General features: G+C 36.6%; 1 long non-coding RNA gene across 3 annotated transcripts in view; it reads right to left on the bottom strand.

Annotated features, from left to right (window-relative positions):
• The window catches only part of LOC311440068, a 599,898-nt gene that overhangs the window by 93,157 nt on the left and 479,640 nt on the right, over window positions 1–27,101 (bottom strand). For all 3 annotated transcript variants that reach the window (XR_014695191.1, XR_014695192.1, XR_014695193.1), the window contains one exon: window positions 12,865–12,976. This is a non-coding gene — a long non-coding RNA (uncharacterized lncRNA). The remainder of the gene's footprint in view (window positions 1–12,864; window positions 12,977–27,101) is intronic.

Raw genomic sequence — 27,101 nt, 5'->3', positions numbered from 1 at the left:
CTACTCTAACTACAGCAAATGAGTAATAACCATCTCAATTTCACAGCAGTTTCTATGATGTGTATCTATTACAACAACTTGCCTTTTTATTGTTGTTTCTAATAATTCAATAAAAAATCTACAGTATGTATGATTAAGAAGCTGTGTTACAGTGATCAAGGTCTACAATTCTCAGTCCCAAACCATACTGTACTGTTATAGCTTCTACAACACAGTTTATAACTACGCTCAGCTTATTGAAATTTTACTGTGTATGATCCAGCTCATAACCAAACCTTCAATAGCTGTGAATAGTTTCATGTATGACATTTTAATGCCAAAACCAGATAGTTAAGACATTCAGCCTTACCTTCACAAGTCATCTACAGAATTTCACTTAATATTCCTGCATCAAAACCATAGCTTCTGGTTGAGCTGATTTCTAACACTCTGCTCCTTTTGGATGCCCGGAAAGAATATTTTGAAAAAACTGTCTTAGTCATGAAAGACTAAAGATTCTTGCTAATTCCTGTCCTGCCCACATATTTCTAACCTTTGAAATCTAACTTGCTCTAATTACTGGTTCTTTTCTCGAACTGCTATGCCAATTGCCTTTTTTGCCATAATAAATTTTTATTACATGTATCAGGCATTTACACTCTTAGAGTTACAAGTGTTATCTGGACAAATTCATATACACTAGCTGCTCACGGTTCCCGTTTTGTATTCTCAGATGCCCGTACTCAGCATTTCAAGTGTGAAATATTTCAGACACATCTTGATACAAAAACATCACCAATTCTAAACAGAATGGGAGTGTTAAATAAACTAGCTTCCAGCTAGCCTTACCTAACAGACAGAATTTGTCTGTGCTGGGTCAGTGCTAAGGCTATTGTGAGATCTCTATTGTTTCAGAATGAAGCAACATGCAAACTTGCGATACTTTCATATATCATTTTCTTTTGAAAGGAATGATACTATGTTGTGCTGACATTGTCACTGCAGCTGAGCTAACACTACTCCGAAATGACCGGGACAAGCAGGTCACAGCTCATCCAGCTGTTATTCCAGATTTAGATGTCTCTGCCACACTCACAATTTCTTCAAGTCTCTTTCTAACCCAAAGCCACTAGGAATTTACTTTGAAAAAGCAAATCAAAACTGAGCATATGTCTGCAGCGTACATGGCAGTGCAGGAAGGTCAAGCTAGTGCTGACTGGTACATCTGCACAGAACAGTATTAACATGTTAGTGATGTGCTGTGCCTCTGCTCACAATTCCTGCCTCTCATGAGGGCCTACCAACTGTACTGTACGTTACTGTAGTGCTTGACAGTCAGCTCCAAGTTTTCTGCAGCATGTACCCCAGTGATCTCGAATGCCAGCAGAATCAGGTTCAAATCCCTGTTTGGCTCAAACAATAAAATTCAAATTTTCAGGTTCACTAGCATCACCTTTAATATAATTGTTCTTTATGAGGGAGAAGTTGCTACATGAAATCTGCTTGCTTCACCGGAAATGATAGTTTATTAGGGGAGAGTCACAGTACACCATGAAAGAAAACAGACTTGAAAATCAAGATAGATTTTTTTAAGAAAAATATGCATCGTTTTGAAAAACACTGACCAAAACCTGAAAGGAACAAGAATTCCCACAATAACTAAAAATTCTTACTGTTTTTAAATATTTGAGGATGATTTTTTTTTTGATAATTCTTTCTCACAACCTTTCAACAATAATTGCCCATTTCACTTTGATATACCTGCGATCTAGAAATCATCTACTAGAATGGAAGGAAACAACTTCCTTTAGATAACCTTTCTACATCTAAATAGTATCAGTAGCTTGGACAGCATAATAAAAGATACGAGGTATTTAGATATTTCATGTTATCCTTAACTTCTGAATGTTCAGATCTAATGAAGTTTGCATAAATTGCTCTCACTACAAGAAATGGGATATGCTGACTTTTTGCATTGTGGATGAAGGCAAGGTCGTTGTACTGCTGCAATAAATCCATATATACGGAAATCCTGAAAGAAGTCAAACACTTATTTTGTAATCACTTTAATTCTAAGTCTGATTTAAGAAAGCAAGAAAACTTCACTTAAAGCCATTAGTCAGATTACAAAATACATCCTTTCAAGAAGTCATTATTAAAGAGACAGGGTTAGAAAAATTCAGCAGTTACTGTTTTACATGGTCAGAAAATGATTTTCAGTGGGTTCAGAATCAAAGATTACTGAGCTTACTGACAACACATGACAAACAAGTGGACAGAGGTATGTCCTATTTATCAAAGTAATTACCAATATAATCTTTTACATGTAGCATTAATAATGATTTACTAACATAATCCTAATCAAAATATAGTTCTATTGCTAATTTACTCTTCAAGCAGTCAGACATTACATGTCTTATCTTTGCATTCTCTAGTAATGGTCAGTTTCATCACAGCATGAGTTTTGGTGTCAATCTGACCAAATACATGAAGTTTTAGGAACTTATGTAACTGGTATGGTTTTAAACTAAACTTTCTATGTGTTACTTAGGAGTAGCTGTGGCTAATTTGGGGTAATTTACTTGTGATACTTACCCCGGCCAAAATGTTACTATTTACAATAGAAAGATTTTTAAGGATGTTCATCTCCACTTCTGAGACTTAAATGCACGATTCAACTTCAACTCACACAAACAGTGAGAACTGACCCAAAGAGTTACCTAGAGGAGAAATCGGATTGGTGCCTCGCTGTCTCAGTGGCCATGGGGTTCTCTTTGCAATTTCAAAATTCTCACACATCGGCTATTCTACATCAAACTTGCTTTCTAGTAGGTTGTTAGCACTGAGACCATACTGCATCGTAACTGTCACAGTTCAAGTATCACCTCCTAGAAATAGCAGTCAGATCTTTTCCCCCTTGCCCATATTGCCTGTAACAATGACAGATGATAGGATTAGACTATCCTCAAGCAAAGCATAGTATGAATACACATTTAGACCCTTGACCTCAGGTTATTCCCACAGCCCTCAAAATCCTCTGTAATAAAAAGAGCTCTTAAATACATTTGCTTGTCTCTCATAAAGCACATACCCTTCTCTATACCCTCTATTTTGAAATCTCCATCTGCCAGTCACACACCCTCACATGCTAAATCCTCAGAGACTGCTTGGAAAATGGAATACTGAGTGACATATGGGAGGTGTGTGTTTTTAGTACAACATCTGTGTGGGAGAACATCCCCATATCCCTCACCAGTATCCAATCCAGCTTTGGCAGGGCCTGTATCTTACCATGACTACTTAAAATACATATTTATAAAGTTTTTGCTGTGGACACCAATACAAGGTTGAGCTATGCTTCGACTAGTTTTACCTGTAGAGCTGTTCTGCATAAGTTTGTGTTATGCAGAAAGGGAAAGATAATACTCCAAGTGTGTGGCATCCCCACCACTCCTATACAGGTAACATTTTGAACATGCATTCTCCCCTTCCCTTCCAGGATGCTTTTTCTTACTGCATCAAAACAACACACAAAACAAAACAAAAACTACCACGTAAGCATTAAAAATAGTTAACTGACTTAACATTCATATAACTTTAATGAAACCTTAAAATGCTTTTGTCCATTTGCTGAAATTGCTCTGCATTCTTTCGAACCTGCAGTAGTGCAAATCTTTCTTATAGCATCTTTTCCAGTGACAAGCTGTTCAGTCTGTTAAGTGAACACTAAGATAACTTTGCAAATTAATTTTGACATACATGTCTTTTCTCACCTATTTGCCTCAGGAAAGTCTTCAGCTGTGTTGAGATGAGGCTTGTTGCAAGACTCTTGCTTTCTGCTCATGGCTACTTAACAGGAATGTTTATTTCTGTTTCACCACTGGAGTTCTGAGTGCCTTGAATCCATTTCCCCCCCCCCCCCCCACCTCCCCCCCATAGAAACAGCATCAGGTTATTTTCTGTTTTATAATGCAGACCACCCAGTACACTCAAATCTTCCAAGGAAAGGGTGTTCCTAAATTGCCAGTTTTCTGGAAGGCCGCTGATCATTGTGCATGTTTCTCCAAAAATCTATTAATAGAGTTTTAAAAAATATTTTGGTAACTACTTAAAACAGGGAGAATAACAGTAACTCAGAGCTAAAGAAAATGCAATTGCTGACAACATTTCTAAAAAGCTCCAAACAAAAATGAAACTTCTTTGCAACGGAAAGTTATTAAATCCTACAAGTCAATGTCAGGAAATAATCAGAACTGTTGCACACCAGTGTTTGTTTGGTAGGTATGAATATGTTTTCTGCAAGTATTTCAGGAAACATTTCACTATTAAATAGAAACCCTGATGAATAAATGGTAATTCCAACCATTTTCACAGGCAAGCATCTTACAAAACATGATTTCATACTGATTCCAGGTCATATCAAGTACCTGGGTTTATTGGTTTAAACAAATTATATTTGCTTCATATGATGAAGAGGTATGAGAGCCCTCTGTGTTTGCTTAGACACAAAGAAAAGTACTTTAAACAAGAGTACCTATCTATCTATCTTAAGAATGGTTCATCCTCCCCCCTGATATACATCATATTATTAGTAGAAAAAGTGGGAATCAAAGTATTCAGTTAGTGTGAAGTAGATGTGGAACATGTTACACACACAGTGACTCCCCATAGGACAAAGAAGCGATATTATGAGAACAACTAAAACTTCATGGAACTATACTGGAATTACTATGTTTGGGTTCAAAAACAAATTCAGGAAAGGCTGCTAAAATTTTCCTGGACAGTCTCAACTGAAAGAAATATGGCTGCATTAAAATACTTCTTAAAAATAGTGCATCTCCATTTATGAAGATATGAATTCTGAGAACAGTAACTACCACCAGAAAACAAGCTAAAAAACAGCAGATGTGACAACTCTTACCACAAGATCTAGCTGAGACACCCTCAAACCTAGAAGTTTGCTAAGTTAATTCTTTTTGAAAATTCAACCAGTACAAGGAAAAAATCATACTCACATTACCATAAAACTGTACCTGTAATCCTGTAGACTGTAATCTCCAAGACCCGTACGAATATTCAACTGCCAAACTGAAAGTTCAATAGAAAGACTATGATAAACAGAAAGGTACTGGTGCATATATAAACACTCAAAAAAGCAAAAAAGGGGAGGGGACAAAAAAAAAAGAAAAAGAAACAAGGCTGTTCTAGTAGAAAATAGAAAAAGAGTAAGGCTGTCTAAGACAGCTTCCACAATACACAACATAAGGCAGTCTGACACACAGACAGCAAGCCTATTTATCACATTGCCTTCCTGCCTTCACAATTCTGCTTTAAACATCAGTCCTTTCAACTGGTATTTTTTTTCAAATCAGAGGTGCATCGGTAGCACAATTTGGAGTTGTAACAAGCAGAGTTTAAAAGCATGTTTTTAACTTTATTTCTCTCTGAATTTTGATTTTTGAGGAGTAAATTACAGACTTCTCTAAATGAAATCTCTAATCTTAAATATATTTTTTTTAAGAAAAGTAATTTCTTAATGATTTTCAGGTGCTCTTATCAGACAGCTAATTCCAACTGCTATGCTTATAAACAGTCAGAAAAAGAATGGAATACATTTGAAGGTTTAGAGGGTTTCTCTTTTTTTCCCACTAGCTTCAGCTTCTGTAGTTGTCAATGTAAAGACGTATAAAACTTTGTAGTGTAAAACTATGAAATAAACAGATTTGTGTAACATTCAGAAGGGCATAAAAAGAAAGAAGAACAAACTGTCAGATAAATATTCAAAAAACTGATCTGTGTTTGACAGTGTCATAGTGATCTACATGCTTAAATGCTTACATACTTCTGGTGTACTGTAAGTTTGAAAACTAATTCCACATCCTCAGCAAAACCATAAAAAGTGTCTTGAGCCAGAAATAAATGATGGCTTGGTATCACAGGACAGTTTGGGTTGGGAAGGACCTCAGAAAAGCTCCAGACCAACCTCCTGCTCAAAGGAGGGTCAGGAAGGTTCACCTAGGGGACCAGACCAGGTTGCTCAGAGTGTTACCCAGTCACATCTTGGAAACCTCTCCAAATAGAGACTACACAATCTCCTTGGGCAACCTGATCCACAGCTGGTCTGTCCTCCTGGGGACAGAGACATCTCCCAGCCAACCAGGTTGCCCAGGGCCCCCATCCAGCCTGACCTTGAACTCTTCCAGGGAGGCGCCATCCACAACTTCTTTGGGCAACCTGTGACAGTACCTCACCACTCTCATGGCAAAGAATTTGAAAGGAACATTTTGATAAATTTGATCAATTTCACACACAGTGCAAAGTTCTTGAATAGATTAATCAATATTAATTTGCCTAAGAAATTCAGAAATGATCTTGAATAATAGATTCTTTACAACTATTCGTGAAATTAAGTAGTATTCTCTTCCTAACTGAATGGCGTAGATAAAAAGAGCAGTGGGAATTTTGATAGACGTATTTTGTAGTTCACAGTTGGATCCCATTCAGGCTACTTGTGAGAATTCATATGAGAGAAATTGTTTCCCCAGACATGAATAGTAAATACAGAATTATTTCAAAGAACTCAACATTAATTAGTTTTAAAACCGAAATAATTATTCAGAGAAATAAATTATTTGCCCAAGACTTTGTTCCTTAAGATTTTTTTACACAGTTAACTCCAATATCTCTATGTTTGGAAGAACAAGAAAAATCAATGCTTTTCTGCTAAGGCTGATTCTGGCATGGCAGGCTATGTCAGATGTTCCCATCTTCTACAGCTTCTGGGGGTTCAGTAATCCTGATTCAGGAATCTTTCCTTTTAAAGCTTCAGAGCAAAATATCCTAACAGCAGTTTTTGTAGGTTTTTGAAAGAGCAGAAACTGCTTTGTAGATCACAGATATAAAAGAACAAAACCATACTTTAATCAGGATTCGTGTCACTCTGTAGTTACTGAGTGGTAATAAACATAGGAACTGTCAACACAACTTCTAAGGTAATTTTTCAGTACATAGAAAAACTTAGTGACTTTTTGAATCACAAGAGCTTGTTGGGGTATTGGTGCATAGTACCTCGTAGTGAGATGAACGAGTATACAGATGGATTAAGATTCAGCATTAATTTTGCAATATCAAGCAAAGAGGCAGAGCACTGCTGGATGGCAATGAATGAAGAGTCACGTGAAGGTTTTCAGACAGTTTCTTTTCTAGGTTCCCTCTTTACAAATAGAGCATGCATACACACATAGAACAAAAGGTCAACAGATCAGTTTGCATTAAGGATTGGAACTGAGGTCAGAACTCAGGTTTCAGATTGAGAGAAAAGCCAAGAAGTCTAGTTGAAATAAGGCTGGAAAGGAGCTGCCAAAACAAAGGATAGACTACGAAGAGAACTTGGCTTTTACACCATTTTTATCTGTGTGTTGATTGAGGGGGACTTGCTTTAAACTCAACTTTTGTTTGGGTTATGGTTATGACTGAAAGAAAATGAGTTTGTTTCTTCCCTGTGTTTTTAATTTTTGTAATGGAATTCCACAGGATAAATGTAATCCCACACTTTCTCTTGGCCATTCTGCATTTTAAATGTTATTAATATACACTATGTTTAGAAGAATCAGATGTGGTTGAACTAGAGTAAATTCTAAAAGTAGCAACTTAGTAGTAAACTGTCAATGTTGCTAGATACGTTTCAGAATTTAGATTTAAAATAAATTTTAATAAATTCCCGATTTCATAAAATTAATGTTCCATACTCTCTTCTTTCATTATTTTCCTCGTTCACTTATTTATAGAATGTTTTTTACTTAAATCATACATAAGGGTAGCAAGGTGGGACAATAGAGTAACAGTATTCATATTTTGTATTAGAATACTCCTGAGGTATATCTGAGCTGTTCAGGACTCACTAAATAAAGGATATTTTTTTCCCCTGTGTAGGAATTATACACAGGCTCATACATTTGTAGCAATCAGTGCAACGGGTTGAAAGGAACCTTACGAAATTCAGGAAAGTCAAATGCAGGTCCTTCAGCTGGGAAGGAAGCACATCCAATGAGTGTGCAGGCTGGGGGCTGTCTGTCAAGGGAGCAGCTCTGAAGAATAACCATGGAAGTCTGTATGTGGAGATCTCTGATGCCAGGGCCCCTTCTTAATCCTGCTGGAATGAGGACTGAAAGGATCCTTAGTAGTTAAGAGAGTGAACATTAGCAGTGAAGATCATGAGAAGTGGTAGGAAACAGCAAAGAGTTTTAGTCATTTGATGAGAATGTAAGATCTACACTGCTTGACTTCTTTCTGTGGCAAAAGCTGCCACTAATAAAGAAGTTAGGATAGCTGAACAAAAAAACCCCGTATCCCCTTCAGAAGCTAGAACTCCTATCAGAATTTTAACAGACAAAGCCACAAGATTGCTTTATTGGACCAGGCAAGCAACAGACTGTTAACTTAAAACGTTCATTAAAAAGTGAAATGATTTCAGAAGGACAACCTCTGAGGTTGCTAGTCTTTCTGACAATTGTCAGAAAGGATTTTCTAACACCCTCCTGCAGCTGAGACAGCACGTGGTCTGTAAGTATCAAAGGAAGAAAGTCTGAAGGAGCGTCCTTTTAATAAAGAGGAGCCAGGGATTTGCAAGGAGAAGGAAGATATTAGAAGAGATGAGAATGGCTTGAAACCACGGGTAGTCTCAGATATGTTTGTCTTCTGCTCTGATTTGGGAGCTGCACGTAGAGAATGTGTTGTACTGCTATTTTCAACAAACAAATGCAAAAAGAAACTCAAGGATTTGGTGAGTAGAATTTCCTGCTGTATGCGTCCTCTGAATAGATTATTCAGACTAGCTCCCATGCCTTCTTTCTCAGAAAGTTTCACCTTCAACATCTACTCTGATTCCTCCTCCTCCCCCCAAGGAGCTTTATCCTAGCTTTTGTCCACAATGTGTTTGTGCATCTCACACTAATGAATGCAAATCTGGAGTCTTGTATTGCTATTTGCAGTTACATATTTAGCTCTGAAAAGCTGCCGCTCAAAATTTTAGTCTTTTTCACTACTGGTATCACATCCAAAGTTATACAAGGTGGTATGTCAGAAGTATTTTTTCCTCCTCATATTCCAGATGTTACTGTCAGCTCTTTATTGATTTGAAAGCAGCTCCAGGGGCCATGACTGACTGAATCTACCAGTTAACCAGGAAAAGAAACAGAAAGCAGTTTCCAAGATGTGAGGAGATAGGTCACAAGGAAGATGGAATTTTCAACTGCAAGCCCAGTTTCTCCTCCTTTTCCTTGACTCTTGTTGCCTGTTGTTCTGATTTCTCAGAAACTGACCTAGTTTTCAGTAACAATCATCAGTGATGTCATGCTGACTTAAGAGATCACATAAGTATCACTGTTAGCTTCCCAAAATGACAGCTCTATAACACCTAACTTCCACAGACAAGCTTAAGACTCTGAAATACAGCTAGGTCACAAGCCACAGCTGCAAAGGAAAACAAGACCTTCCTTAGATACATGAAGATTTACAAATACCTTGCTCTAAGTATAAAATAGAGAGCAAAGGCAGATTCAAACAAAAGCAGACTGATGAAAACCACTAGAAGTAGAATTGGACAAATTTCCTTCCTCCCCATCATAGATGCACATGCCTAGATGTAACTTAAACATTAAAAAAAAAAAAAGTATTAACAAAAAGTGTAAACAATAAGTGGTATGGATAATTGGTAATCCAACTTTGGAATCCACTGCCCTGTAAGCACAACATAGAAAGGGTACACAACCCTAAATCCCAAATAGCAAGCTAGATGGCTATCTTTGGGTTCAATGTACTGATTTGACTTTTATTTTGTTATTAATCCACTTATCTAAGTTATATAAGTGACTCCATAAAAACAGACAGTGTCACTGCTGAAGTACTACTGAAATTAGGGTCCTACTTGCAAAGATTCTCTTCAGATTAAAAATCAATTTGAAGTTAGCTTGAATAAAATACCTTAAATTACATAAAACAGTTTCTGAAACTTAGATTCCCTTCCCCCTTCTCCGTCCCAACAAACCCACTCTCACCCATACCTGAATGGTTGCATACAAAAACTGACAGCAAAATGGGAGCCTGATTACTGTGATACATAACATTTATCCTCCATTAAGCTTCTAGAGTAATTCTGAAGGATAGATTTCGGTTATTATTATTATTAACTTCTTCTGAATTATGTTCTAATACCATGTGCCACATTTCCTGGCTACATGACAAATGCTGTTTCTGAGTTATTTGTTTACACCACTGGAAGCTTGCCATCAATATGCTCCATTCCTCCAGGATGATTTAAAGTTGAAACATGAGCACTGTGCAGGGAATATATTGGATAGACTGCAAAAACCTGCACTAAAATGAAATTAATGTAAAATAAACATTGGTCTTTATCTCTATTATCTTCCTAAAAATGTCACCCTTTTGTCTTTTCCATTCTATTTTATTAAAATTGGGTTATCATTTCTATTCATATTACCCTAAAGGAACTTGCAGAGCTAAAAGCTGAATGAATGAATTCTCTCTGGTATATTGGAACAGCTAGGCATATTTCCCAAGGTCTATTAGGAGAAGGCATTCACCTATCATCTTCTCTTTTTCCTCAATTTTGTTTATATTGGCTTTCTTAAACTCACGATTCCACCCCCGCTAAATGTCAGTGATTTACTTTGGAACAGCCCTTTCTTTTCCCTGAAGTTCTAGCTCTTCTGTGTTTTACTGTCTTGAGGGTCTCATTGGCAAGAGAGATCTATGGATTTTTTTCTTCCTTTATTTTATTACAACTGCTAAATGATCAGATTGTGCTCTTGAGGGGAACAAACAAGAGTTATTCCCCTTGTCTTCCTTTTTCCTCACACGACCTTTCTTAAGAGTATCAATTCCCCTCTAATAATCACAAATTTCAGTGCTGCTGAAAGAGACAGGTTCAGACTTTTTTTTTTTTTTTAAACCGTTTATTCACAACAGCTTTACTTAACTTCCCCCTGCCATCACCTATTACCATTCCCAATATCCCAGGCCAAATAGAAGAGATTCATTCAGTCTGAGGCTGGACAGAACTACTGAGCCAGCCTACTCTGACCTCCTGCATAACACAGACCACAAAACCTTGCATAACAACTTCTGCAACCCACCTGTGAGATTCTGTGTAAGGCATAGCGTATCTTCAGTGAAGGGATCCAACCTTGAATCACACATTGTAAATACTGGAGGATTTGCCTTTTTCCTGACTGGTTATTTTAACTATTCTTGGTATTGAAAGACAAGAGCAGACAATGAATGTACATCTGTGGGGTCTGTAACTAACTCTTTCCATGGTCAAATGTGAAGTTTCTGAAGTTTGCAAACATTGTTTAATTTTATATCTACAAATAACTCACACAGAAAAGTGTGGCAGGGTGAGTCACCTACGAACGGCAAGTGTTTATTGGCAGCCCCATCTAGTTCTCATTAAGAATGATAATGCAGGCATACCAGTGAAAAGTATAAAAATTCTGTCCTACAACTCTCTAATTTATCTTGTACTGTGTCTACTAACATTACTTTATCAATGTCAATGCAGATCTTATGTCTCATGACGGTCATTTACCAAACAAATAATGTTCTTAAAGGGTGGGAGGCCAGAAGGACACAAACTGCTGGAATTAAAAAACTGAAATAAAATTATTCCTGTTAATCAAAGTTTCAGAAGTCTTTAATTAGCAGTGAAAGAGAAGCTTACTTCAGTGGAAAAATACTGTGGGAGATTAAAAAAAAAAAACAATGTATATGGAATCATGCCAAATACAGATAATTGCATGTTATTATGACCAGGAAAAAGATTAATATAACAGAATCTGCCTGCCTGTTCAATTACAGAAAGGTCACATTACTATACTGCCAGCGGGATATGTCCATGATTCTAGGTTTTCTAACTTCTAGAAGGTATAGGGAAATATAAAGAAATAACGCACACAGTAAATAGGATTACTTTGTTGCCTCAGATGATCATAGAATTGTAGAACCACAGAATGGTTTGGGTTGGAAGGGACCTTAAAGATTGTCCAGTTCCAACTCCCCTGCCACATGCAAGGACACCTCCCACCAGACCGGGATGCTCAACACCCCATCCAGCATGGCCTTGAACACTTCCAGGGATGGGGCAGCCACAGCTTCTCTAGGCAAACTGTGCCAGTGCCTCACCACCCTCATAGAATATCTAATCTAAATCTACCCCTTTTTAGTTTAAAACCATTACTCCTGTGTTCTGTCGCTACACTCCCTGATGAAGAGTCCCTCCCCAGCTTTCCTGTAGCCCCCTTTAGGTTCTGGCAAATTATTAAGTACCTTTACTATATGGGGCTACTGTAAAATACGTGCTGCTAGTATGTAACTATTTGGCCTGCTCTGGCACTAGCCACAGTAATACAAATTATTCTTGCTAAACCAAAAATTGTGTCAGCCAGCTCAGTAGCTTTTACAACCCAGAACATATTTTCCACGGATGTGATGTACACAAACAGCATATTATTTGACATAAAAGGCCTTGAGAGGGGCAAACATTGTTTAAAGCCTTTGGCACATAGGTGAATAATTTTTTTTAATATTTGGTCTCTGATATGTAGCATTATACTGTGGTCAAACCTAGCCATTTTAATGCATTCAATATTTCAAAGGTTTTTCACCTTTTCTTAGCCCACTATATATAAGCATAAACTTAACAAGTAAAAAAACTGTTTAACTAGTCAGCAGAGCATGATAAAAATTAAGACAGATTCTCTGCATAGACTAAAGTATTACTCTATAAGCAGAACTACTCCTTTGGGACAGGAGAACATATATCAACATACTGCATCTTTGTGGCATCAAACGTCAGTACTTACTCACCTAGATGGTCTACTGGCTTGATAATGAAGAGGACTCAGCAGTATTGCTGGCTCTGCTAGTGACCTGTTCTGTGGTGCTGCCCAAGTCTAAGTTTGTGCCTTTTTTTCCTTCCCTGCAGAAGGACAAAAAAAAACACTTTCCATTAGGACACTCTGAAATCTACAAGTAAAAAAAAAACAAACAAACAAACACAAACTTATGTTTACTAAGAACAAATAGAAGCTCTGTGGGTACTGCATAAGCTTGGAGTACCAAAAGACTGTTTTACAGTCATAGACCTTGAAGTCTGAACAAGTATCTAAGAACAACTTATAAGGCAACTGTGAGCATTCACAAACTGTAGAAGATTTCTCATTATAGAATAAATAAAATTTGTATGAATAAAAATCTCCTAATAACTTGGTCTCTACAGCAATTCTTCTAAGTAAGAGGTAAACTCAGCACTGGCAACAGATGCCACCCATTAAATACCAAATAGAGAAGCTTCCTTCTAAATATTATATATTATATAATATTCCTTTAAAATAGAAGTATTTATTTTAACCAGTTATCAGGGTAGAAGAACTGATGTAATAATATGCAGCAAACCATGTCTGACAACTCATGCATCATTTGAACAATTTTATACTTAAAGTTCACATTCATTCTCCCTGTTGATTCTGTGAGCCTTCAGCCTTACTAAGAGCTTGTAATGGTATAACCCTGTGATCCTCTGCACTAGCAGGTTTTGGCTGATAATGTGAAGCCACTAATTGCAAAAAGTGGGTTCATTACTGCTTCATTCCCTGCATACAGGGTTCATTCTTCTTGTCATAATTTTGGAAGTGCCAAGCAACTGTCAAACACTAAAAAATGACACATAAGCATGTCAGATTTACTTGACGCCTTTTCCAAAAACTCAAAAAAATATTATGTTGTTTAGGTACCAGATTCTTCTGAACACATGAAAACTTGGGAAAATACAGTTAACTGTAAGGAACTAATTACAGTTAAAGGAATTACAATAGAGATGCTACAAATCGCTAAGTGTTTGAAGCGCAGGGCTTCACTGACCTTGAAGTAACACGCTCTCTCTCTCAGACTTCCCAAGCACCCAGTCTATCATGTTGTTATTACACTACTTTGAACAGTGCAGCTCGCTGCGAACACTTTTACTAGTTAATTCAGCTGGTCTGAAGTGAAGATAGAGGAAGAGACCTCTTCATTCTTAAGCTCATTAGCTCAATGTGAATTTTACAGTATCACAGGAGATACCAGGAAATTATTTGCAACCACAAAGCATGAAAAACTGTCATGTCTTTGAATGAACTAAAGGAGGGAAAAGTTCTCTTTGTCTTATCCTCCCATGAGCAGCTTCTAACAAAGAACATAGAGGAAACCTCTGTTATCTGCTAGCCCCACTTTTTCACTTAGCTTCAAATCAAGAAACCCAAAGGTCCTGCTAGATAAAATGATGAAAAATGACACTGCTTTTGGAGCCAGCCATTTGAAAAAGTGGTCAAGTAACAAATTGCTCACTTCAGTGTAAGATTATAGACAAACAGAAAATCATAAACATACAGAGAACTTCTGAAGAGATTGGTACTTCTGACTTGTGTCTCATTATAGTTCCTTTTCTCCTTCTGATTTGTTAGGCTCTTAAGAGAAGTGCACTTGTAAGCTCAGTTCCTGCTCCCTATTTTGTTCAACAATCACAACGTTCTTCAACACATTTCCCTGTGCTTAGTGAAAAGAAGTTAGTCAGTTGAACCAACTCTGAGAGCTAAGTTCTTCACCTGAGCAGCTCTGATATTTAATGATGTAAGGTATGAGGCAACCTGTATTTAGGAAGCCAGGAAATTACCGACTCTTCGTACATGATAACTACTTATCGGTTAGACAAACTTACCGTTACTGGAAAATTGGCATCATTTAATAGAAATGAAACAGCAGGGGTCCTACATTTTATAGCAATTAAAGCAAAGAATCTACTCATTCTACTCTTAAAAATGTAGTCAAGTTTACAAACACTGGCGTCCTCATAATTATAAAGTGAGAGTTCTGAAGGAGAGCTTGATTACATTTCTAATTACATTTAATAGAAGTTTAATATAATAAAGAAAACAGGAAAAAGAAAACAGCATACTGCTGTATTTGCTCAATTCATTGTCTAAAAGAGAGATGCTACTACTAATAAAACAACACTATTTTTTTTTCCCTGCTACTTAGTGATTTTAACTGATTGGATACTTAATTCTAAGCTGCTATAATTGAAGAGCAAACATCTTGCGTTAAATTCTTTTTTAAGCTACATTTATTTTCCTGATCTGGAAGATTTTGCATTATGTTTTCTTTGTATAAAAACAACAACAACAACAACAACAAACACTAAACTAAAACCACGACAAAGTCAAGTTAATTCTGCAAATCTCATGGTTGAGAGAGGCATCTTCATCCTTGAAACAAATCCCTAGAGGAAAGTGAACACAAATAGGGTTGAATCTGGAATAAGTTCACTTTGGTTACAAATACTTTAAAGCATACAGAAATTACTAATATACTGATCAAAATTGTTCTGATAGTGGCCTAGAAACTCTCCTGGCACCCATAACAAAATCTTCAGAAAACGTTAGTCACTGTTTTTTAACACTTTACAACCCAAAGTGGGGAGGAGGAGCATTAACAGTAATTAAAGGAATTTAAGACTCTTGAGGCATTTGCACCCACCACTAAGAAACACCTCGCACAAATTTGGAAGGAACTTATTGCAGAAAATTAGCTTTGAATTTTGCGAAGCATATTTAGAAATTCATGACTTTCCTGGTTAACGACTGAAATTATCCAGAATAATACAACTTGCCTTTTTTCAAATGAACCAAAACCCAAGCATGGAAAATGTTCTCGCTTCCATCTTTGGCATTTTGGATATAAGAAAGAACAGTAAATCAGCACTTGTGTGTGATTTGAGACAATTAAATACAAACTAAGAACAAAATTCTGTAAGATGCACTAACTCCAGGTGCTGCCATTTTTATGGCACATTATTCCCATAGTCAGGTTTTAAATATTTCTCTTCCATTTTTTGCAAGAGTGAAATTTTTTGAAAGACCATCATCGTCCCCCAGAGTAAGAAGCAATAGCAGCATCTTAGCACGTTCACAACAGAGCCTTTTCCCAGTAACAAGTATCTGTAGAGATACTGTGTGGCCCTATATGATGATAATCATTTTACAAAGAATGAATACAAGAGTGACAGGACAGATGCAAACATTCATCAGATGATACGCATCACACAAGGGGTGCACAGACAACAGCTAGCAAAAAACAGTATTTGCACCAATAGTGGCCCCCAGCTCAAATTTGCAGCTCATAAAATTAGGTAGCAAAAGGTTTTGTTGTTAAGCTTTTCCTGATCTCATTCGTTAATATGGGAAAAGTGACCTTCAAATCCTTTCCATTGATGCCTGTAACTTCTGTGACATGCCTGATCCACAGGATGTTATACCTTAATCAAGGTACTCTTAGTATGTCAGTTAACTTCCACTAAATACACCTTCAAATGTTTTATCTTATTCCTTTTTACTTAATTCACATTTTTAAGTTACCTTTAATAAACCTGCTTCCCAGTAACACTGAATGTGTAAGCTTCATTTTTTCAAAACTTGAACAATAAGAAACCAAAGCTTATTTTCCTTCTCTGAGACTCTTTTTCCTTTCATGAAACTTCTTTGCCTGTTTGTCTTTACTTTATTCAGTTTCTCCCTGATCAACAGATGGTTTCTCAGAATTATCTCTGGCTCTTAGTCTGCAATTGTACTCAGAACTTTACTAACATACTGACATAACTACAGGACTTGCCACTGTGAGTTCTGCTATTGCGTAGCATTGGTATACAACTAAGTACCTTAGGCAAACACCTATCATTAAGCAAACATGAAGGCAGAACTGAACTTTCTGGGGTTAACTAATGGGTAAATCCCTAGCCAATATAAATTAATCTGTAAGAAACTGACTTTAAGTACCTTCTGAACCATGTCAATAAACCACAAGCATGTTAACTCAGGAGTAATATATAATCTTGTTATCTACATTTCATTGATTCATGTCCACAGATTGCACTGAAGGTAACAGTTATAAAAATTCAGCATTAGAATGCAGTACAGAGTGAAGAACCTAAACTTCTAAAAGAAACAACCACAGACAAAAACAAACAATCCACACCCCCAAAACTTCTGCAGTCAGTTGTCTGTATAACATAAGCAAACACACAATGCTTCAGACAGAAATAAAAGGTGAGGGAATGTTACTGAATTACGATGGGAAAGCACCGGAGTAGTTACCAGCACAGTTATGACTTTTTTTTGTTTCCTCCACAACACCAAATGGCCATACCTATTTAGGATATAATGCAGACCTCATACTGGCACCACTTCTGAAAACGGGACAAAATCTTTTGAGTTATCTGTTCCTCACAGACAACCACCTGGATTCTGCTGATGTTTTTTTGTTAATGCACTGTCTCCCCTAAAACTTGAGAGCACCACGAATTGCAGAAGGCACAGCAATCTGCCTTGGAATATAGAGCTCCTTTACACACCAAGCTCATCATGACAAGCATTTGGTATTTCCAGTTTGCTTGCAAACTTAGTTTTAAACAATGCAAATGAAAACTTATAAAACTGTCAGCACTGGATGCTTTTCAAAAATCAAAAGAAACTTCAAGATTTACTTCTGAAATTTAAACAACATGCAAGTAAACAGCAAAAAAAAAAAAAAACTATTCTGTATCACATGTATCACATATATTTCCTAGCATGTCATCTAGATTTCTGCAGTTCAATTAAAAATTCAGAAGTAATAAAAATTTACTATTTTTATATCCCTTTATAGAACAACAAGGAATCCAGTTATGATTGTCAGTGGCTCTTAAAATGCCTGCAAATTCTCAAAATCATCGAATTAGTGACATGTAACTACAAAACAATTAGCTTTACAAGTTAGAACAAGCAAATACGATAAAGTTTTAACATAAAATATGTACCTGGACAGAAAGGTATGTGTACATGTGAATAAAGTAAGAGAGAAAGGGAGAGGCAGTATACAGCCAAGAATAAACAATCCATGCATGTTGATTAACTCTTCTGCAATTAACCTTTTATTAACACGTTCTTCCTCAACAAGCAAACTGCATCTGTTAAGAATTTCTGAATGTTAAAAATATGAGTGTTCTGAATGTTAAAAAAGAAGAGAAGAAAAAATATTTTCTAGAGAACTATCAGACATTCCTTCAATGGATGTTCTCTAATCTAATGTCTTTGTTTAAAAATATTAATATAAAATCATTATTAACATAAGTACTGGTGATCTACATTCCATTAGTCTGTAAAACTTGATAAACTATTGATAGTTCAACTGTCATCAGCATTTTCTTGACTGCTTTATGATACAATTAGATCGAGTAGGCTGAGCTTTAATTCTGGTTTTGTAATAATGCCCCTGGAGAACGTGATCTGCCTCTCAAATCACTGCAGCAATGCAGCTAAAAAAAAAAAAAATTAAAACATATTTTACTGTGAAAGAGCATAAACAAATCATTTTCACTTCACACTACTAGCACTCATTATATTTTATGTAGGTACTCTGTCTTTAAATACTTCACTGGTAGAAAACAGGGATGAGCAGTAAGTTGTCTGAAATTACTATCTATGTTTGAACTTACATAATTGACAGTCTAAGGACTGTGTGCATGCTAATGACAAACCTATCTTTGTACAGTCTTTATGATGGGAGCTGTAAGCATCTTTCCTTTCTACACTTCTGAAAATTAGCACTGTTAAATATTCCCCAGAAAAAGAGTCACACACTTGCCACTGCACAAACATGCTACTCTTTTCATTTTGGAGGAAGGGAAAGGGTTAGAATAATTTAGTAGAAAATAAACCTAGGTGAGTAACAGCAGGTTGATTTACGTGTTAAATTACTAACTCTTGTCTTGTAAAAGCTAGTGTGAGCTTTAACTCAAAAAAAAAACCAAAACAAAACATTTAGAAACCAGATTATCAGAATGTACACAACAGTAATGATATAACACCTGTAGGGTTTAACTAAAATTGCATTGAAAACCATAGTCATGGTCTTAACAGTGAACAGAAAACCTGATAGCTGATGAAGTAACAGCTATTATATGTTATCAGTATAACAGTCATACTTAAGAATTCCATGCTGCCAATCATAAACTGAGAGAGTCACAGACTACTAAATCCAAGTTGTATGTCAAAAATAAAACGAACGGGCAGAAGGAAGGAGCTATTACCCTTATTTTAGTGATTGAGAACTGAGGCATAGAACATCAGTGCAGTCTAGAGTTAACACATTTCATACAACGTATCTCTAAAATTTTTGCTCTTGAGGACATTTCAACAAATAACTCTATATGATCAGCACAGATGAACACTTCATTTGCATTTTCAGACGGCTTAAGTTTCATGTGCATCCCTGTGCCAGTATTTCCTATTTTCTGCATCTAAACCTTTCATAAAAAATTCCAAATAACAATCGAAACTATAAACCAAGAAAAAAAGTACATTCTTCTTTCTTCAATTGTAGGTAAGACACTGCAGAGCAAAACTCCCTTCAAAAATACCACTGGAACTTTAAAGTTGTGAGGACAGAAGGATTATTTAAGTAAAATTAATGTGAGACATATATTTATGAATGCAGTGCCCCCAAAATGCCTCTTCTCAATTTTAAAATTTAATTAAGAGTTTGAATCTTATCAAAAAAGTTTTACTGTGCAGAAAAAGTTGCGCTAATAGATCAGAAGCACATGTTCTTTTTCCTTTCAACATTACTTTTCAGTGCAATATCATAGAACATTTCATAAATTTGTATTAAAAATTCAGAAGTTCTTTGGAGGCACTCAAGGCCAATTATTAGTAATAATCTGAAACACTCAAATACTGTGTATACATGAAAGCTTTTGACAGCAACAGAGATCAGGTTACAAAAGTAAGTATCTTTATAATTTCAGCCCATGCTTTCAATCCCCCTTCTCACTTTTATCTCTATCTGATCGCAGGTTCACCAATCAATGTTTGTGCTCAGGAGTTTTTGTTTTGTTTTTGTAATACATTATTACCGAAATCAAAATTGAGGTAATTATAAAGTGCACTACCAAGCTGCAATGAAAAGAAGCAATCATGATATTGTTATTTTCTTCACTGAACTTTATGTTTTAATCATTAGCATTTACATGTAAGATCTTCACACAATACCCAAAATAGCATTTTCAAGCTTAGTCTTGCACTGCATCTTTACTTCTCTTGGTTCCAACAGCTGGCTTCCTCGCTAATGGGTTAATAATACTTTGTAAGTAATAAGACCATCTCTAACAGAAATGATGCTCTAGCTCTTCCCTCTTGGATCTCCACTCATACAAACAAAAAAATTAAACTAAATGCATCCCTTATTAACACCAACAACAGAATAAAATCTGAGCAGTTATTTGTTAGCAAATCCACATTCTTGTATTTGGTCAGAACAAGTGTGTATACCTCCTCTACTCACTGTAGGATAAAATGGCAATCAGATTACTTGTATTTCTTTTTTTTTTTCTTTCTACTAGGTCTTCATTAGTAAGATGACAATGCTGACAGTGGTATGATTTTGCTGAAATATCTTCACACAGTTATAATGAAAGTATCCTTTGTGCTTGAAGGACTTCCTAAAGAACAAAGTACACGTGGAGAATATGATAGCCGTGCAGACTCAGTGGATGTAAAATACAGAGTCTATCCTCAAACAGAGGGTATTAAAATGGACTTGACACAACCTTTCAAAGTAGGTTTGGACAAGTATGGAGAAGCTCTTCAAAAGACTTGGGGACCAGTCTTATGAGCTTAAAAATCTCCTGCCCCTTTACTGAAGGTCACAGTGATTCTCTTTAGAGAGAAGAGCAAGGGAATAACGTACACAGACGCACAAGGGCTGGTCCAAGAAAACTGAAAGAGTACAAGGTGTAAATATTGTGGGAAGTAGTGAAGTAGTAGAGTATATTTTGAAAGTATAAGGTTTGATAACATAGAATATCCTACTTATCACAGGATGTGATGTAATGACAGAAAAGGCCATCAGGTGAATATTTGAGTTGAAAGAAAGACAGGTCTGAGAGAAAAAAAAAAAAAAAGATGACTGAGATTGAAAAGACTTGCTAATTCCTGTTGTTTGACCAGACCAGTAAGTCTTATATTCCTACCACTTTACGTCATTAATGCATTTTCCAAATGAAGTAACAGGACTCCCTCCTGTATGATTAGAAAGTAAGAAATACAGGAAATGACTCAGAACTATTAGTATTAACTTTAAATTGTGCAACTCCAATCTTGGGACCTGTGTTCTCCTCAAAGAATGTTTTACTTTTTCCTTAAAATAGAGGGGAAAAAAAAAAAAAACACAAAACCCTTGCAAGTTTTTGTTTTGTTTTGAGAGAGAGAGAGAGAGAGAGAGACTTAAGGGTGAAAGAGCTCAGAGTACTTAATTGTGTAAATATTCCACTATCCTGGCAGATTCTACATCATCTTTTACTTGGTGAAACTCACTTCAAGCATGTCTTAAGCTTTATTGACTCACATAGCTCATTGCTTCTGTACTTAGCTCTGGACTTGTTTGCTATGTAGGAATGCAATAAGCTTTTTAGAAAAGCAGCTCATTTTGTACACTGTTTTTTAAGTCAGTATAAATAAAAAAAATATCTTTTTGATAAAGAACCTGAAGACTACTTCCCAGACAGGTCCCAGCATCGTATCAACGCCATCTGGCCTGGTTTCAGATTTCCTCCTTCACCACATTCAACTGTTTAGGTCAATTCTCTTTTCCTCAGGCAATTTTCCAGATGCCTAATTCATCTTGCATCTGTCTTTCTTATCAAAAGCTAAGAAAAAGTACAAAGTTTCATGAAAATATTGACTGAAATTCCTTTGTTAGTATATACATCAGTTGGCTTCAAGAGGTTACTTTTAACAACATGTTTATGCAAACGAATTAAAGAACAGTGACTTTCTATAAAAAGGATCACACAATTTGCTTGTAAATCTATTAGAAAGTACTAAAAATAAAACTGTTTTATAAGATAGCAGTATCACAATGCTACGGCTTTCACTGTGAAAGAAAGAGAGATTTCAGCAAGCTTCTGGACTGTTTTCCCACTATGTAATTGCAGCCCACAGCTTCCATCTCATTCTATTTTAAATTTAAAAGTCTACATATACATACACTATTCTACCTCATCTAGCAAATGTAGACAGTATTGTCTACAGGTACTAAAACTGCAAATGTCCTGGAAATCTAAAAAATGTATTTGAACAAGCTGTTACTGATATTTGCAAAAAAATAAAAATGTAGAAGAAAATATTGAGAGTCAAACCTACCACAACGTCAACCAGAGTTTCTCCCTCCTCCTGCCTGCTGTTCTCCTAGCAACCCTTCATTTTCAGGGTGCTGAAATGGAACATACATTGGTTGCAAGTAATTTGTTTTCCATTTTCCTCATGGAATTATCTAACAACAATGGCTAATGATAATAAAACTAATTAAAACTTAAGTTGTATACTCTAAGGACATCACCACATTAAAACAATGGAATAGAAATGAATGCCTGATTGCAAATTGTTTGTTTACAGTGCAGCTAATCATGCTGTAGAGCTAGGATAAGAAGGGTCTACACAATCCTCTTACGCAACAAAGTAAGTCCCAAAGCAAAGGTAGCTGAGTCCTACGAGTTCTTGATGACATCGAAGAAGTCTGAAACCAGCAATATTTTGGCCTGACTGAAACAAAATTGTATCAGTTTTAAAGCCACACTACCCAAGTTGCAGTAGGCAAAGACAGGGACTGGGAGAATTAAGACCAGTTTTGAGACCATCCAGGGACACTAAATGCATTCAAGTCTGTGGGACCTGATGAGATGCATCCACTGGTCTCGAGGGAACAGGCAGATAAAGTTGCTCAGCCACTGTCCATCATATTTGAGAAGTCACAACAGTCTGGTGAAGTTCCCAGTGACTGAAAGAGAGGAAACAACCCCAATTTTTAAAAAGGGAAGACTCAAGGAACTACAAGCCAGTTACTCTCACATCTGTGCTCAGCCAGAACATGGAGAAGATCCTCCTGGAAACTATACTAAGGCACATGAAAAATATGGAGGTGACTGCTGGTAGACAACATGGCTTCACTAAGGGCAAAAATCATGCCTGGCAAATTTTTGCCTTCTACAATGTAGTTACAGAGTTGGTCGACGGGGCAGAACAACTGATGTCACTGCCCTGAGGACCTGGGGGTGTTGGTGGATAACAAACGCAAGATGAGCTGGTAAGGGGCACCTGCAGCCCAGAAAGCCAACTGTGTCCTAGGCAGCATCAACACACTGTTTCAGCATGGCCAGTGTGGTGAGGGAAGGGATTCTCCCTCTCTATTCTGCTCTCTTAAAACCCCATCTGGAGTCCTGCATTCAGCTCTGGGGCCCCCAGCATAAGAAAGACATAGATGTATTAGAACAAGACCAGAGACGGGCACAAAGATGATCAAGTCTGGAGCACCTCTCCTGTGGAGACAGGCTGAGGGAGTTGGGGTTGTTCAGCCTGGAGAAGAGAAGGCTCCAGGAAAACCTTAGAGTGGCCTTTCACTACCTAAAGGGGCCCACAGGAAAGCCAGGTAGGGACTCTTTGTCAGGGAGTGTAGCAGCAGGTTGAAGAATAACTAAAAGTGGGGAGATTTAGATTAAATGTAAGGAAGAAGTTCTTTACTCAGAGCATGGTGAGGCACTGGCACAGGCTGCACAGAGAAGCTGTGGCTGCCCCATCCCTGGGGGTGTTCAAGGCCAGGCTGGATGGGGCTTTGGGCAACTGGGGCTGGTGGGAAGGGGCCCTGCCCATGGCAGGGGGATGGTGGAATTAGATGATCTTTAAGGCCCCTTCCAACCCAAACCATTTTAAGATTCTAGGAACACCATCTCATACTGTGCAACGCTATAAAACTGTAGACAGATCTGAACGAACTTTTAAGCTACCTCGACCCTCCTCCAAAAAAGAGGTATGATCATAGGCCTGATGCAAATCTTTCTAGACATTAAAGACATTGTCTTTTTAATCGCTGTCTAGGGCAGCGATCAATTTCTGGATGACCCTGACCTTAAGAAGAAGGATGGTTCTTTGATCTAGTATTACAATTCTCGGATTCAAATTTCCTGAGACTTTCTTTTTATGCATTCCAGGGGCCTGGATGTTGATGCTCCACATAAAAACGCTGTTTTCACGTGGAAGAAATCCACATCAGATGATTCCAAGTATTTCATAAGAAAATAAGAATGAGATTGCACAGGATCAAGGGTCTAGTTAATCTTATTTGCTTTCTTCATAGGATCAGATGCTATAGGTGATAAAATAACCTTAGCTGTGGCATTTGTTATCTTTGCAAACAAAGTATTACAGAATGGCTCAGGTTGAAAGGAACCTTAAAGATCAACTTTTTCTATATAAAACACCTTCTAGTACACAACCTTCATTCATGCCCTTGGGCAGGTCCACTATCTTCAATGAATAAGCATAAAACATATGGAAAAATAGTATGCAAATGTGCCATTTAGTAATATATCACCTTGCATACACTCTGAAGAAGAAATTAAAAAAGTTTGTATCAAAGTCTAGTGCCACTGAGAAATGTAAATTAACTACTCTTGCCAACAATACACATATGGTCTTCTACAATTAAAAGTCAATATAAATTTTGATATAGGAATCAACAGGAGCAGAAATAGGCCCCCAAAACATGTTCAATGGAGATGGGCTGCTAAACCAAAGGTTTTTTTAACCATCATGCTTCTAAATTTGGTGGGTAAACGTTAGTATTTATCTTCACATGTTTATAAACATACTTCCTCATGTGTACATTGCAATTATTTCTAGACAAATAAACATTTAACTTGTAGTCTAAGAAAGATTCTACGACCATGTTCTTCACTGAGAACTTGAATAAAACATGACTCAAAAGTACAAGGAGTCAATTTTTTCAGTTTTTATTGTGAAACCTTGCTCAGGAGCTGTCTTGCTGACAAGAACAGACATCAAAAACTTTTTTTATTATTTAAGAACAAAAAAATACACAAGTTAAGTCTGTAGATCGGTTATGGCCACCCAGATCATTCTGGTTTTCATTAGGAACACCAAAAAAATAAATCTCCAGATACACAAGGCTTCCCCCCAATTTTCTATTCTTTCTTTGTCCAGTTATAACAAGAGACTATTTACTCTTAAACAGGAGTCATGCTTTTCCAAATATGGAGCCTTAACCACAAAACAGACATATCTGACACATTCTCCTGAAATGTTTTCAAACATTGAATTACCCTAACAGAACAACCTTTTGAGCAGCACATCTCAACTTTGATCTCTCATGTGCATTTAGTAGCTAGCTAAAGTAATATTACATTTAGAAAGTATTAAAGTATTATTACATAAAGAAACATGAACATTACTGACCCTTCAGCTGCCTGTCTACTTTGCCCATTATTTCAGGAAGTATCAATGGCATTTAATATTTCCAAACACGAGGTACATTTCCTGGCAATCCTTTGATTTTGAGAAGTATCTTCTCTCTTATCAGAGTATAACTTTTATACTCTAAAAGAAATTCTTTTATATCTGGCAAATAATGTCTGCCAGTAGTGGCACAACAACAGTCTCATATAGGATGTCATCTTACAATGGATGTCCAGTTAGACTCTCAGAAACATTGTTTGATTTCTATTATTCAGCATTCAGATATCAAAGCTTTCAAGTTTTCTGGGTTTTTCAAATGAAAACTTCTTTTCATGGAGGAAAAGCATTATTCCAGCACTATTACAGGAAAAAGACATTCAAGTGACATTTGGTCTTATATTGGAATAATAAAGATCTGACTAGTTGTGAAGAGTCTACTTATGTAAAAGTAGTTGTAAAAAATTATTTTCAAGTCATATAGTTCCTTATCTGCTATGCTTATACCTTTCTCATGCTCATTACTTTCAAAGGAAATGATAATATTGAATCCAAGGAAAATCTTGTAGTACAAACTACTTCACCTACTTCTACAGTCCCTTTCATGCTTTCCTGTAGGTTTATAGATGTTCTATGAACACTTACTCAAGCAGTTAAAGTGAAATATCCCAGTAAAGTAATAATTTAAAATCTCCTATAATTTCTTGACGCCCTTGAGTAAACATTATTTAGTTGGAATAACTATTGAAAAACTTGTGCTCTTTCAGTAAGTTTTGTGAATTCATTCAATTTCACAAAGCAAAAAAAAATATACTGGAGATGCTGTAAGAATTCTGGGTAAAATATTTATTTGTTAAGCGTGTGCCTGGTTTTATCACAGTTCAATATTTCAGCTACAATTCTGTTAACCACACTTAACAGTTGTTGATTCTGATGTTGCTGATTCAAGAATCAAAGTGCTCTACATGAGGTTGGCTTCAACCCCCAAAACCAGAATTTTCTTCCTAAGAAAGGCCAGTCTCTTTGCACAAATCACTTGGTAATCTTAACAACAGTATTATAACTTTCGTAAAGAGAAGAGTAGGTTGATACCACCAGATATAAACCTAAAATTAAGGTACATTTTTAAGTCTCCTTCCACTAGCATTCATCTTGAATAAGCAAAGATCATATCAATAAAATGTCTCAGCAGAAACAGGAAGCTACCTTTTCAAGGACTGATTAGCATAGCTGCACTATGTTAATGAATGTGAAGTTCTGCATGCATGCCAAATAAAGGTTGGTATCTTAGGCACTTGAAGTACACATAATTCATTGGAGTATCAGCTTGAAGGTGCAACAAGCAGATAAGTTTTGCTTATAAGCACAACATACTGTTCTTTGACTCTTGTACTTGATAGATATGCTTTGCATGCAAACTTCTGAAATGACTGTGAGCTTAGTGTCCATTGTGCCAGTAGTTACAATCCGCACATGGCCTCACAGCTTCCAGCTGCAACAAGAAATCTTACAGCAGAAGCCAACTCAGGTGGCAGATGAAAGTTATTCAGCTCCTCCTCAGATTCATTCATTATTCCTAGTGAAACTGTTCTGTTATGGGAATAATACACTCCTGTGACATTTCCTATTGAACGTGAAATGTATCTTGAATAAAGAACCTATTCTATTCTTCAGATGCCTCAAGTCAGAAAGTTGGGAAAAAAATGAAAGCAAAAATCCACCCTTTCTTGC

The sequence above is a fragment of the Aythya ferina genome (assembly GCF_964211825.1).
Source record: "Aythya ferina genome assembly, chromosome: 7".
NCBI lineage: Eukaryota > Metazoa > Chordata > Aves > Anseriformes > Anatidae > Aythya > Aythya ferina.
The sequence above is the reverse complement of the archived record's forward strand: the minus strand, read 5'-3'. Positions and strand labels throughout refer to the sequence as shown.